The sequence below is a fragment of the Lasioglossum baleicum genome, unplaced genomic scaffold (genome assembly GCF_051020765.1).
Source record: "Lasioglossum baleicum unplaced genomic scaffold, iyLasBale1 scaffold0977, whole genome shotgun sequence".
Classification (NCBI taxonomy): Eukaryota; Metazoa; Arthropoda; class Insecta; order Hymenoptera; family Halictidae; genus Lasioglossum; species Lasioglossum baleicum.
In genome coordinates this window covers 6,373-16,950 of record NW_027470036.1, presented here as the reverse complement: position 1 = coordinate 16,950, position 10,578 = coordinate 6,373, and the positions used below count along the sequence as shown (strand labels likewise).

General features: G+C 33.4%; 1 pseudogene; it reads left to right on the top strand.

The window, feature by feature from the left end:
- The first annotated feature begins 565 nt into the window (after nucleotides 1-565).
- Nucleotides 566-6,662, top strand: LOC143220448 (acetylcholine receptor subunit alpha-like; annotated as a pseudogene).
- Nucleotides 6,663-10,578: the final 3,916 nt, after the last annotated feature.

Genomic DNA, 10,578 nt, shown 5'->3' with positions numbered 1-10,578 from the left:
AACTAATAATAAAGCAATTTATAATATTATAGTAGTATATAAATATTATTAGCCTAAATTAAAAATATAAACGATGTACATAAGGAATGTTAATAAATAATTATTCAATTATATTAATAATAAATAATAATTAATAAATAAATATTTTCCAACTCTCACTGCAATTCTTACGCACTTTTATATTACATAGTACAACAATAGCGTAAATAATTTGTTTCTTCCTTTATTTATTTAAATTTCCTTACTTCGTGGTCCAAGTAGATTTCAAATAAAAAATTTAAAAGCCTTAAGGACTGCTGGTAATAAAATTGGAATATAATTCGGACCACAAAGTGTTAATCTATATTCTCGATATTAAAAAGGTGATAATATTAAATAAATATTAAATAATTATTAATAAATTAAATTAAAATTAAATAAATATTAAATAAAATTAAATGAATATAAATAAATATTAAATATTAAAAAGATAAAAAATCTGTTCTTGGTACTTACAACCTCCACATAATTGTCACAAAATTTTCCTAAATCGTATTTAAATTTAAGAATTCAAGAAAATGAAGATATGGAGTTGTCCGGAAAGTAATTTCGTTTTTTTCCAACAAAAAAATTTGTCGAATTCGACCGTTTGTGATCACGTGAAATGTCACTTTAAAAAAATCGTGTTTCATCTGCATAAAAAAAGCGAAATAACTTTTCGAACAACTCATTAAACGAATAAAATTAAGAAAAAATCATGACTCACGTGCACGTTTTTTCGTTGACGATTTAGCCTGGCTGATGGCGCAAGGTTTGGTGGGAGTTGCCTAATCCATGGACCACCGTTACCACCGTTGCCTCTTCACACGGAGTGCGAGGAACTTTCGGTGGCAGGCGAGGCAACGATCGAAGAAGTGAGAGTCCGGTGTTGCGAAGTCCGCCAGCTTTTTCCCATTCGCGCTGCCCCCCAGAAATCCACAAATCCTGCATCTGCGTGCGCTTCATCGCGGAGCACACGAAATGCTCGAAGACTCCACTAAGGTAATTTTAGCCTCTCAAGTAACTTGTTTAGCAACTCGCTCGATTTGCTTGAACAACGCAAACGCGAATTTTCGAAATTTCGAATTTTCTAGCTGGATGATTTTGTGCATGTTGAAACGAAGTGTTCGAAAAAAAGAACGTGATATGTAGAGTAACAGAGAAGTCTTGAGATTGGATTAGTAACGTTAAAAAGTAATTAATCCCTTGCCATACTTTGACGAATATAATTTTAGTACACTAGAACGCAAAAGTTTGGAATTTTCTAGCTAGATGATTTTGTGTATGTTGAAACGAAGTGTTTGAAAGAAAGAACGTGATATATAGCGAAACAGAGAAGTCTTGAGATGATATTAGTAACGTTGAAATTAATTAACAACTTGCCATACTTTGACGAGTCTAATTTTGGTCCTTTTGGTCCAAACACGAATAACACGTGTCTGAATCGTGATGAAAATTTTGGGACATACTTGAGTGTCATGTGTATAACTCGTGATAAGAATTTTGGGACAGATTTGAATATCACGAGTATGATTCGTGACGAGAATTTTTATCCAAATCTGAGTATGACGAGTCTGGCTCATAATAAAAAATTTAGTCCAAAGTTGAGTATCAGGAGTCTGACTCGTGCTGAGAATTTTAGTCCAAACCTGAGTGTCACGTGTGTGACTCGTGATGAGAATTTTAGTCTAAACTTGAATATCACGAGTATAACTCGTGATAAGAATTTTTGTCACAATCTGTGCATCATGAATCTTACTCGTGAAATGAATTTTGAGACAAACCTGAGTATCACGTGTCTGACTCGTGATGAGAATTTAAGTTCAAACTTGAATATCACGAGTATGACTCGTGATGAGAATTCTGGGACAAACCTGAGTATCACGAGTCTGAATCGTGGTAACAATTTTGGCTCTACCCTGAATGTAACATGTTTGACTCGTGATGAGAGTTTTAGTCCACACTTGAATATAATGAGTATGACTCTTGATGAGAATTTTGACCCAAATCTGAGTATCACGAGTCTAACTCGTGATAAGAGTTTTGGGACAAGCCTGAGTAACACGAGTCTGATTCGTAATGAGAAATTTGAGACAAACCAGAGTATCACGAGCCTGACTCGTGATGAGAACTTTAGTCCAAACTTAAATATGACGAGTTTGACTCGTGATGAGAATTTTGGTCCAAAGTAGGGTATCACGAGTTTGACTTGTGACGGGGCTGCCATTATTTTCTTTCACTCTGTCTCGTCACGACCCTAAATCTTCGTCATCGATTTCAGTCAATAGTCATGATCATAGAAGTGTCATGGTATACGGGTAATAACTAGATAAACCAATTTTCAACTTGCTTATCTCGGGAAAGGAGTCATTGGATTTTTCACAAAAGAGCGAGGAAGAGTCTAGGGAACCCTAGAAGTACCTCGTGTTGCTATTTCTATTTTCAATTTTCTTAAATCCCGTGTTTCAAAGGTTTAATAAACAGAAAACTAACATTAGTATTTGGAAGCACTATACTCCCATTATTTTCTTCCACTCTGTTTCATCACGACCCTAAATCTTCGTCACCGATTTCAGTCAATAGTCATGATCATAGAAGTGTCATGGTATACGGGTAATAACTAGATAAACCAATTTTCAACTCGCTTATCTCGGGAAAGGAGTCATTGGATTTTTCACAACAGAGCGAGGAAGAGCCCAGGGAACCCTAGAAGCACCTCGTGTTGCTATTTCTATTTTCAATTTTCTTAAATCCCGTGTTTCAAAGGTTTAATAAACAGAAAACTAACATTAGTATTTGGAAGCACTATACTCCCATTATTTTCTTCCACTCTGTTTCATCACGACCCTAAATCTTCGTCACCGATTTCAGTCAATAGTCATGATCATAGAAGTGTCATGGTATACGGGTAATAACTAGATAAACCAATTTTCAACTCGCTTATCTCGGGGAAGGAGTCATTGGATTTTTCACAACAGAGCGAGGAAGAGCCTAGGGAACCCTAGAAACACCTCGTGTTGCTATTTCTATTTTCAATTTTCTTAAATCCCGTGTTTCAAAGGTTTAATAAACAGAAAACTATCATTAGTATTTGGGAGCACTATACTCCCATTATTTTCTTCCACTCTGTTTCATCACGACCCTAAATCTTCATCACCGATTTCAGTCAATAGTCATGATCATAGAAGTGTCATGGTATACGTGTAATAACTAGATAAACCAATTTTCAACTCGCTTATCTCGGGAAAGGAATCATTGGATTTTTCACAACAGAGCGAGGAAGAGTCTAGGGAACCCTAGAAACACCTCGTGTTGCTATTTCTATTTTCAATTTTCTTAAATCCCGTGTTGCAAAGGTTTAATAAACAGAAAACTAACATTAGTATTTGGGAGCACTATACTCCCATTATTTTCTTCCACTCTGTCTCGTCACGACCCTAAATCTTCATCACCGATTTCAGCCAATAGTGGCCATTATTCATGATCATAGAACTGTCAATTGACATCAACACAGGTGTCCAAGTGACACTCGTGTCACGGTACGCGGGTAATAACCAGATAAACCAATTTCCAACTCACCTAGCTCGAGAAGGAATCGTTGGATTTCTCGCTAGGGAGAGCCTAGGGAACCCTAGAAGCACCACCGGTGCTCCCTGACGGAACTCGAGCTCGGAGGGGAAGTGGTCCCACTCCGGTAACCCTCAACGACATTCCGCGGCGTCGCGTTTCTCCGACCGCGGCTTCCTTGGCAGCTGACACCCCACTCGGACTGCGGTCCATCCGGGTTACAGTCGTCAGAGAGAGGTTGACGACCTCCCGCCTAGAGCCCAGGTCTCACAGCTCCCTTGAGTTTAGCTACGTTGTAAATCCACGTGAGATGGTGTTCGAATACTGGCCTTTAACGCCTTGTTCTATGGTACAGCACGTGTTTAGGTTATGGCACGTGCCATAATCAACAGCGAAATTGGTCAATCTAGAGCTGTTCTGAACTAGTGAAGAATAACACGTGACTGAAACCGAAGAATATTCCTATAAAGTAAACCTTAGCTTTTAGATTTTATTGTCAGGGTGTTTTAACTGATCGAAATGTTGTTTTAGTTCTGTGGGAGTCCTCCATGTTTCTCCACCATGATTAGAATTATTTTTTTTTTTTTTTGTTACTATAGTGTTTTTCTTATAAATATGATAATTTATTAAGAATTAACTAGTGGATTCATCAGTAAAGTAGTTAAGATTACTCTATAATCTTAGACGTTTGTTGGTCAGAGTTGGGTTAGAGTTGTTTTACAGAGTTCTTAAGTGTTCAGCTAGTTTTATTTAGAGTTGTTTTTGACTTAGTGTTGAGTTTCGAGTTGTAGTTGAAATAAGCGAATAGTAATTCGAATCCTTATCATCATCTACCACACATATTTCTGTTAGTTATTTTAAAGAGTTCTCGAGTGTTGAACTAGTTTTATTTAGAGTTGTTTTTTGAGTTAGTGTTGATTTAGTGTCGAATTTCGAGTTGTAGTTGAAATCAGCGAAGAGCAATTCGAATCCTTATCATCATCTACCTCACATATTTCTATTAGTTATTTTAAAGAGTTCTCAAGTGTTGAACTAGTTTTTATTTAGAGTTGTTTTTTGAGTTAGTGTTGATTTAGTGTCGAATTTCGAGTTGTAGTTGAAATAAGCAAATAGTAATTCGAATCCTTATCATCATCAACCACACATATTTCTGTTAGTTATTTTAAAGAGTTCTCGAGTGTTGAACTAGTTTTATTTAGAGTTGTTTTTTTGAGTTAGTGTTGATATAGTGTCGAGTTTCGAGTTGTAGTTGAAATAAGCAAAGATTGAAATTTGAATCCTTATCATCATCTACCACACACATTTCTATTAGTTATTTTAAAGAGTTCTCAAGTGTTGAACTAGTTTTATTTAGAGTTGTTTTTTGAGTTAGTGTTGATTTAGTGTCGAATTTCGAGTTGTAGTTGAAATAAGCGAATAGTAATTCGAATCCTTATCATCATCAACCACACATATTTCTGTTAGTTATTTTAAAGAGTTCTCGAGTGTTGAACTAGTTTTATTTAGAGTTGTTTTTTGAGTTAGTGTTGATTTAGTGTCGAATTTCGAGTTGTAGTTGAAATAAGCGAATAGTAATTCGAATTCTTATCATCATCTACCACACATATGTGTACCAATAAAATTACCATCCATCCACAAATCTCTCTATACAATATTATAACAAATATATATCAGTTATAATAATATAATATCAATATATATTTGTTGTAATATTTGTTGAAATTCAGGCCCTGTCTTACACGGAGACACTATTAGAAAGACTAGACATATAAGATATATAGGAATATATATATAGATACATAGATATATAGATATATAGGAATCGAAGGGTTTACTGAGCACTTGCGAGAAAATCCTCAAACCTCCTTTAACTTAGAATCCATCTAGCGGCGAGATTAAGAACTATAGCCACTATAATTCTCCATCACTCTCTTAATCTGTAGATCTTTGAAGCATTCCTCCATTGATTCCTCTAGTGTTATAGAGAAATGAATTTTTTGGACCGAATTTGAAATTTCTTCTTAATTACTAACCGCTTAAAATAATATTTTATCCGTCGCGTAGAGTGTCTGTCAAGTAAAGCAAAGTCAAAGGGATCAGAGTAAGAACCTTCTAATAGGAAATATATTTCAGAATTAGAAATTTTTAAATTCAAAACACAAGAATATTAAAAAAAAAAAGAAGGAAACCTTGCGAAAAATTATATCACTTGATCCTTGTCATGAACGAACTATCGAATATTGTCTGCACAAAAACTTCAGAATTAAAAATTTTTAAATCTATAACACACGGATATTTAAAAAAAAAAGAAAAGAAAAAGAAAGAAAACCTTGCGAAAAATTATATCATTTGATCCTTGTCATGAACGAACTATCGAATATTGTCTGCCAAAAACTTATTAACTATGTAACTAGTTTTGCTAACTATAACTATATCCATATCTATCTATACTCTGCTAAAGAACTATTAATTATATAACTACTTTTATTAACTATAACTATATCCATATCTATCTATACTCTCCTAAAAACTATTAACTATATAACTACTGTTATTAACTATAACAATATCCATACCTAGCTATACTCTGCTAAAAAGCTACTAACTATACAAGTACTGTTATTAACTATAACAATATCCATACCTAGCTATACTCTGCTAGAAAACTATTAACTATATAACTACTGATATTAACTATTAACTATTAATTATATAACTACTGTTATTAACTATTATCTATTAACTATATAACTACTGTTATTAACTATTACCTATAAACTATATAACTACTGTTATTAACTACAACTATATCCATATCTATCTATACTCTCCTATAAACCAACCATAATTTCTTACCAAACCTAATCGCAATAATTTTTGCAAAGGTGAAAGAAGACTGGAAGTACATGGCAATGGTGTTAGACAGACTGTTCCTCTGGATCTTCACGTTGGCGGTGCTGACAGGCACAGCTGCGATCATCTTGCAGGCTCCAACCCTGTACGACGACCGGGTGCCGATTGATAAAAAATTCAGCGAATTCGCAACGACCACGGTGGTAAAGTGCCCGCCGCAATAGTCCATGCCCGAGCCCTGCACCGTAGATAAAGACTAAGGACCAACACCCGGATGTAATTTGCTACCAACCCGGACTCCCACCCTAGTCTTAGGAACTTCCAGCTTCCGTCATTGTTCAATAACGAAATTACGGTAAAAGGGCTCCATTCTCCGAAAGCGATTTGCTAAGTATACGACATGCACCGAGTTTCAAACAAAACCGGGAACGACCAGGGTTCAAGGAAACAGCAAATTTCTCTTTCAACTTCGCGGTAACAAAGAAATCTCACGTTGTTCCTAGAATGATTTTAAAAATTCGCTGATTAATCGGATAAGAAACATTGACATATTGACAGTCGGTTACAGATGTAATTTCTCACCGTTTTACACTTTGCACTCGACGATATTTTTTTTAGATATTTTTTACAGAAAAATAGGAATTCGGAAAACTGCTTCGAAAATGGTAAATTGGAAATCGTATAGAAATTAAGATGTAAAATTATTTCATTTCGACATTCCGTGCATTGTAAGTTATTTTTTAATTTTATATATGAATTAAAATAATTTTGAATAATAATAAATAATAATTTAAAATGATTTTAAATAGTAATTCAAATCTGAGGCTCGCCTTTCGAGTGCAAAGGGTTGACACTTTGACGTTGGTCATATATGACCTGTCAAGTTTCTTCTATGACGTCACGGCGGTCATTGGTCACTTTTTGACCTTCTTACAATTGTAAAAATTGAAGGAAATATTATTATTAATATCAATAAAAATATTAATAAGATAAGAATAAATTAAATTAAAAAGTAATAATAATAATATTAATAATATTAATTTATTATTGTTTTAATATATATAATAATAATATTAATAATATTAATTTATTAATATTTATACATTTAATTTATTTTTATTGTATTTGAATAATAAAATTAAACCCGTGGCGTCCTGAACGAAACACGTAATTACAGTCAAGTACAGTCAAAGTGTCAACCTTTTAGGCACGACACGCCTAATGGCGAATGGCACAAAAACAGTTCAGCACGATTTCTGCAATGACATTATTTTGGGAATAGAATTCTAAATGAATAATTCAAGTTAATGCGGTTTAGACGAAAGGAATGAGAAATAAAGGAAAAAACGTGTAATACTGTGAAAAATAGCGCTATTAAAGAAGTCACTATAGTAGCAAATCGTGCAGAGTGATAATATCCGCGAAAATCACTATAGTGGCAAGTTATTCTGAAAAATGATGTAAGAGAAAGTCACTATAGTGTGGATTTTAGCGTGTCGTACTTAAGAGGTTAAAAAATATGTAAGTTATCGATGACAAAGGTGAAATTATTTTTCACTATATTCCATACACTTTTTTTTTTTGAAAAATCGAAACGGGAATTTCGAAAAAAAATTTACAGGAATAGAATTAATTGTAGATAGTGTTTTGGGTTCTGAATAAAAAAAAATGGGTGTTTTCACGTGCGAGTTAAGCGTAAAAATTAAAAATATCGTTCGTGATTCCTAATTTTCTTAATCTAAATAATTAATAATAATTAATTATAATTTAATTTTTATTATTAATTACTAATTTAACCCTTTGCACTCCGAATAATGTTCACTGAAAATATGAATAGACCTGTTCTCAGCTCCCGAAAATCACTTCTTTTATATATCTTAATAATTTTACTATATTTTGACTTAATTTCTTCTGCAATTTCCAAAGAAAACTTCAGAGAAACATAAATTTCTCAAAAAATTGCACTGGAATAAATTATTATCCCTTAATCACTAATAAACTTTAATGTCCCTGAAAGAACAAAGTGCAAAGGGTTAGTTAATAATAATTAATTATTATTTAATTAAATAATTCATTAAAAATTAATCTCGACTCACTAGATAAATCGAACTCGTCTGAAACATGATTTTTTTTACCGACGAAGCAACGATGCGAATTTACCTTACCGACTGCCGATATGTTACTAAGAAAAGCGCAGAATATTTAAATAATATTTTAACACTAGATTTACGAATGTTTTTTGTCTTTATCTTTATAACAACTCGTCAGCTTCTCGGGTAAAGAAAACCACGTATTTTCTTTACAAAGAAGACCATGAGTTTAATTTAAAAACAATTACAATATTAACAAACTTAATATAAGTTGATTAAAACCTTTTGCACTCGAGAGGCGACTGTCAGTGACGATAAAATTTCGATATTAAAATATATCAAGTTTAAAATAACATAACAACATTTGAGATATCGAAATCAAATAATTTTACGCGTTAATTACTATAATAATTATTATTCTTTATTTACCACTGAAAAAAGTAACGAAAATTTTGTAACAGAAAATTTGTGAACTTCTACTCTTCTTTCGCAAAAAAAAAATCGTCGAGTGCAAAGGGTTAATTAATTAATTAATAATAAAAAATAATTAATTATGTCTTCAAAATTTTATGCTGACTGAAAATCACCTTTCGATTGCAAAAAGTTAATATTGTATAATTCGAGTAACCCATTTGTCAAATTCACGTAAACCTAGTGTTAATCCAGGACTGCTAGTGAAAAAAAAGTATCCCTAGAAGCTAACCTCGGTTTCATCGTTACCAACCCGAGAAAAACAAATAACTACGGCGTATGTCGAAGAATTAATCTTGGTTCATTCCTAACCTCACTCGAGTGTAGCCACTTGCGAAAAGGAGACACGATGAAAGGATGAAAAAAAAACGTGAAAAAAATGGAAAAAAAAGGATGAAACTTATATCTACATAGTCTGCTCAAGTAAATCGTAATACGAAGCTGCCACTATTTAAAATCGGGTTATCTTAAAACAACAAGCTAATTAACGATATTGTAATAATAATTTAGCTAAGCCCATGGCGGCTCTGACCGGGATGAGAGAGAGAGAGAGAGAAGGAGAGAAAGAAAGATGGCGATGTTTGATGGTTTTAATCGGAATAAACACGATTGGTCCCGGACTAGAGGTTAAAAAAAGTTTCACGAATAAACTGTCGTGCGGTCGCGTGTTTTATATATCCCGTTTACCCGACATGTTAAGAGAAATTATTCTAGGCATCACGATCGTAGGTAGCTCGTTGTACCACACGAATTTAGCGTGTAACGTAACCTATAATCGATTAGTCTTTAACATTTAGACAACGTACCCGTTTGTACGAATGTATCTATAAGGAAACGGAGGGAAGAAGAGCAACCGTTCGAATGTATGTATGTGCACCCAAATGTCACTTGAGATTAACGTTTTGTATTTTGTGTGTTAACCCTTTGCGGTGGGAAAAGTTTTCCGTGGTGAGTAATAGTAATTCGAAGCTTTTATCGTGCTTTTGAATTCTTGGTGATAGTTTTAAAGGTGAAACGAGAAAAAGTATAGCACGTGTTAACTCTTTGCGTTTGAAGAATTTTTCGTGGTGTGTAACAATAATTCGAAGCTTTTTTCGTATTTTGGGATTTTTGTTAACATTTTTTAAGTGTGAAACAAAAGAAGTATAGCACGTGTTAACTCTTTGCGCTCGAAAAATTGTTTCGTAATGAATAACGGCAATTCGAAGCTTTTTTCGTATTTTTGTTAACATTTTTTTAAGTGTGAAACCAAAAAAAGTATAGCACGTATTTACTCTTTTCGATCGTAAGAATCTTTTTGCGGTGAGTAATAACAATTCGAAGCTTTTATCGTATTTTTGAATTCACGTTAACATTTTTTAAGTGTGAAACAAGAAAAGTATAGCACGTGTTAACTCTTTGCGTTCGAAGAATTTTTCGTGGTGAGTAATAGTAATTCGAAGCTTTTATCGTGCTTTTGAATTCTTGGTGAGTTTTAAGGGTGAAACGAGAAAAAGTGTAGCACGTGTTAACTCTTTGCGTTTGAAGAATTTTTCGTGGTGAGTAATAACAATTCGAAGCTTTTATCGTATTTTTGAAT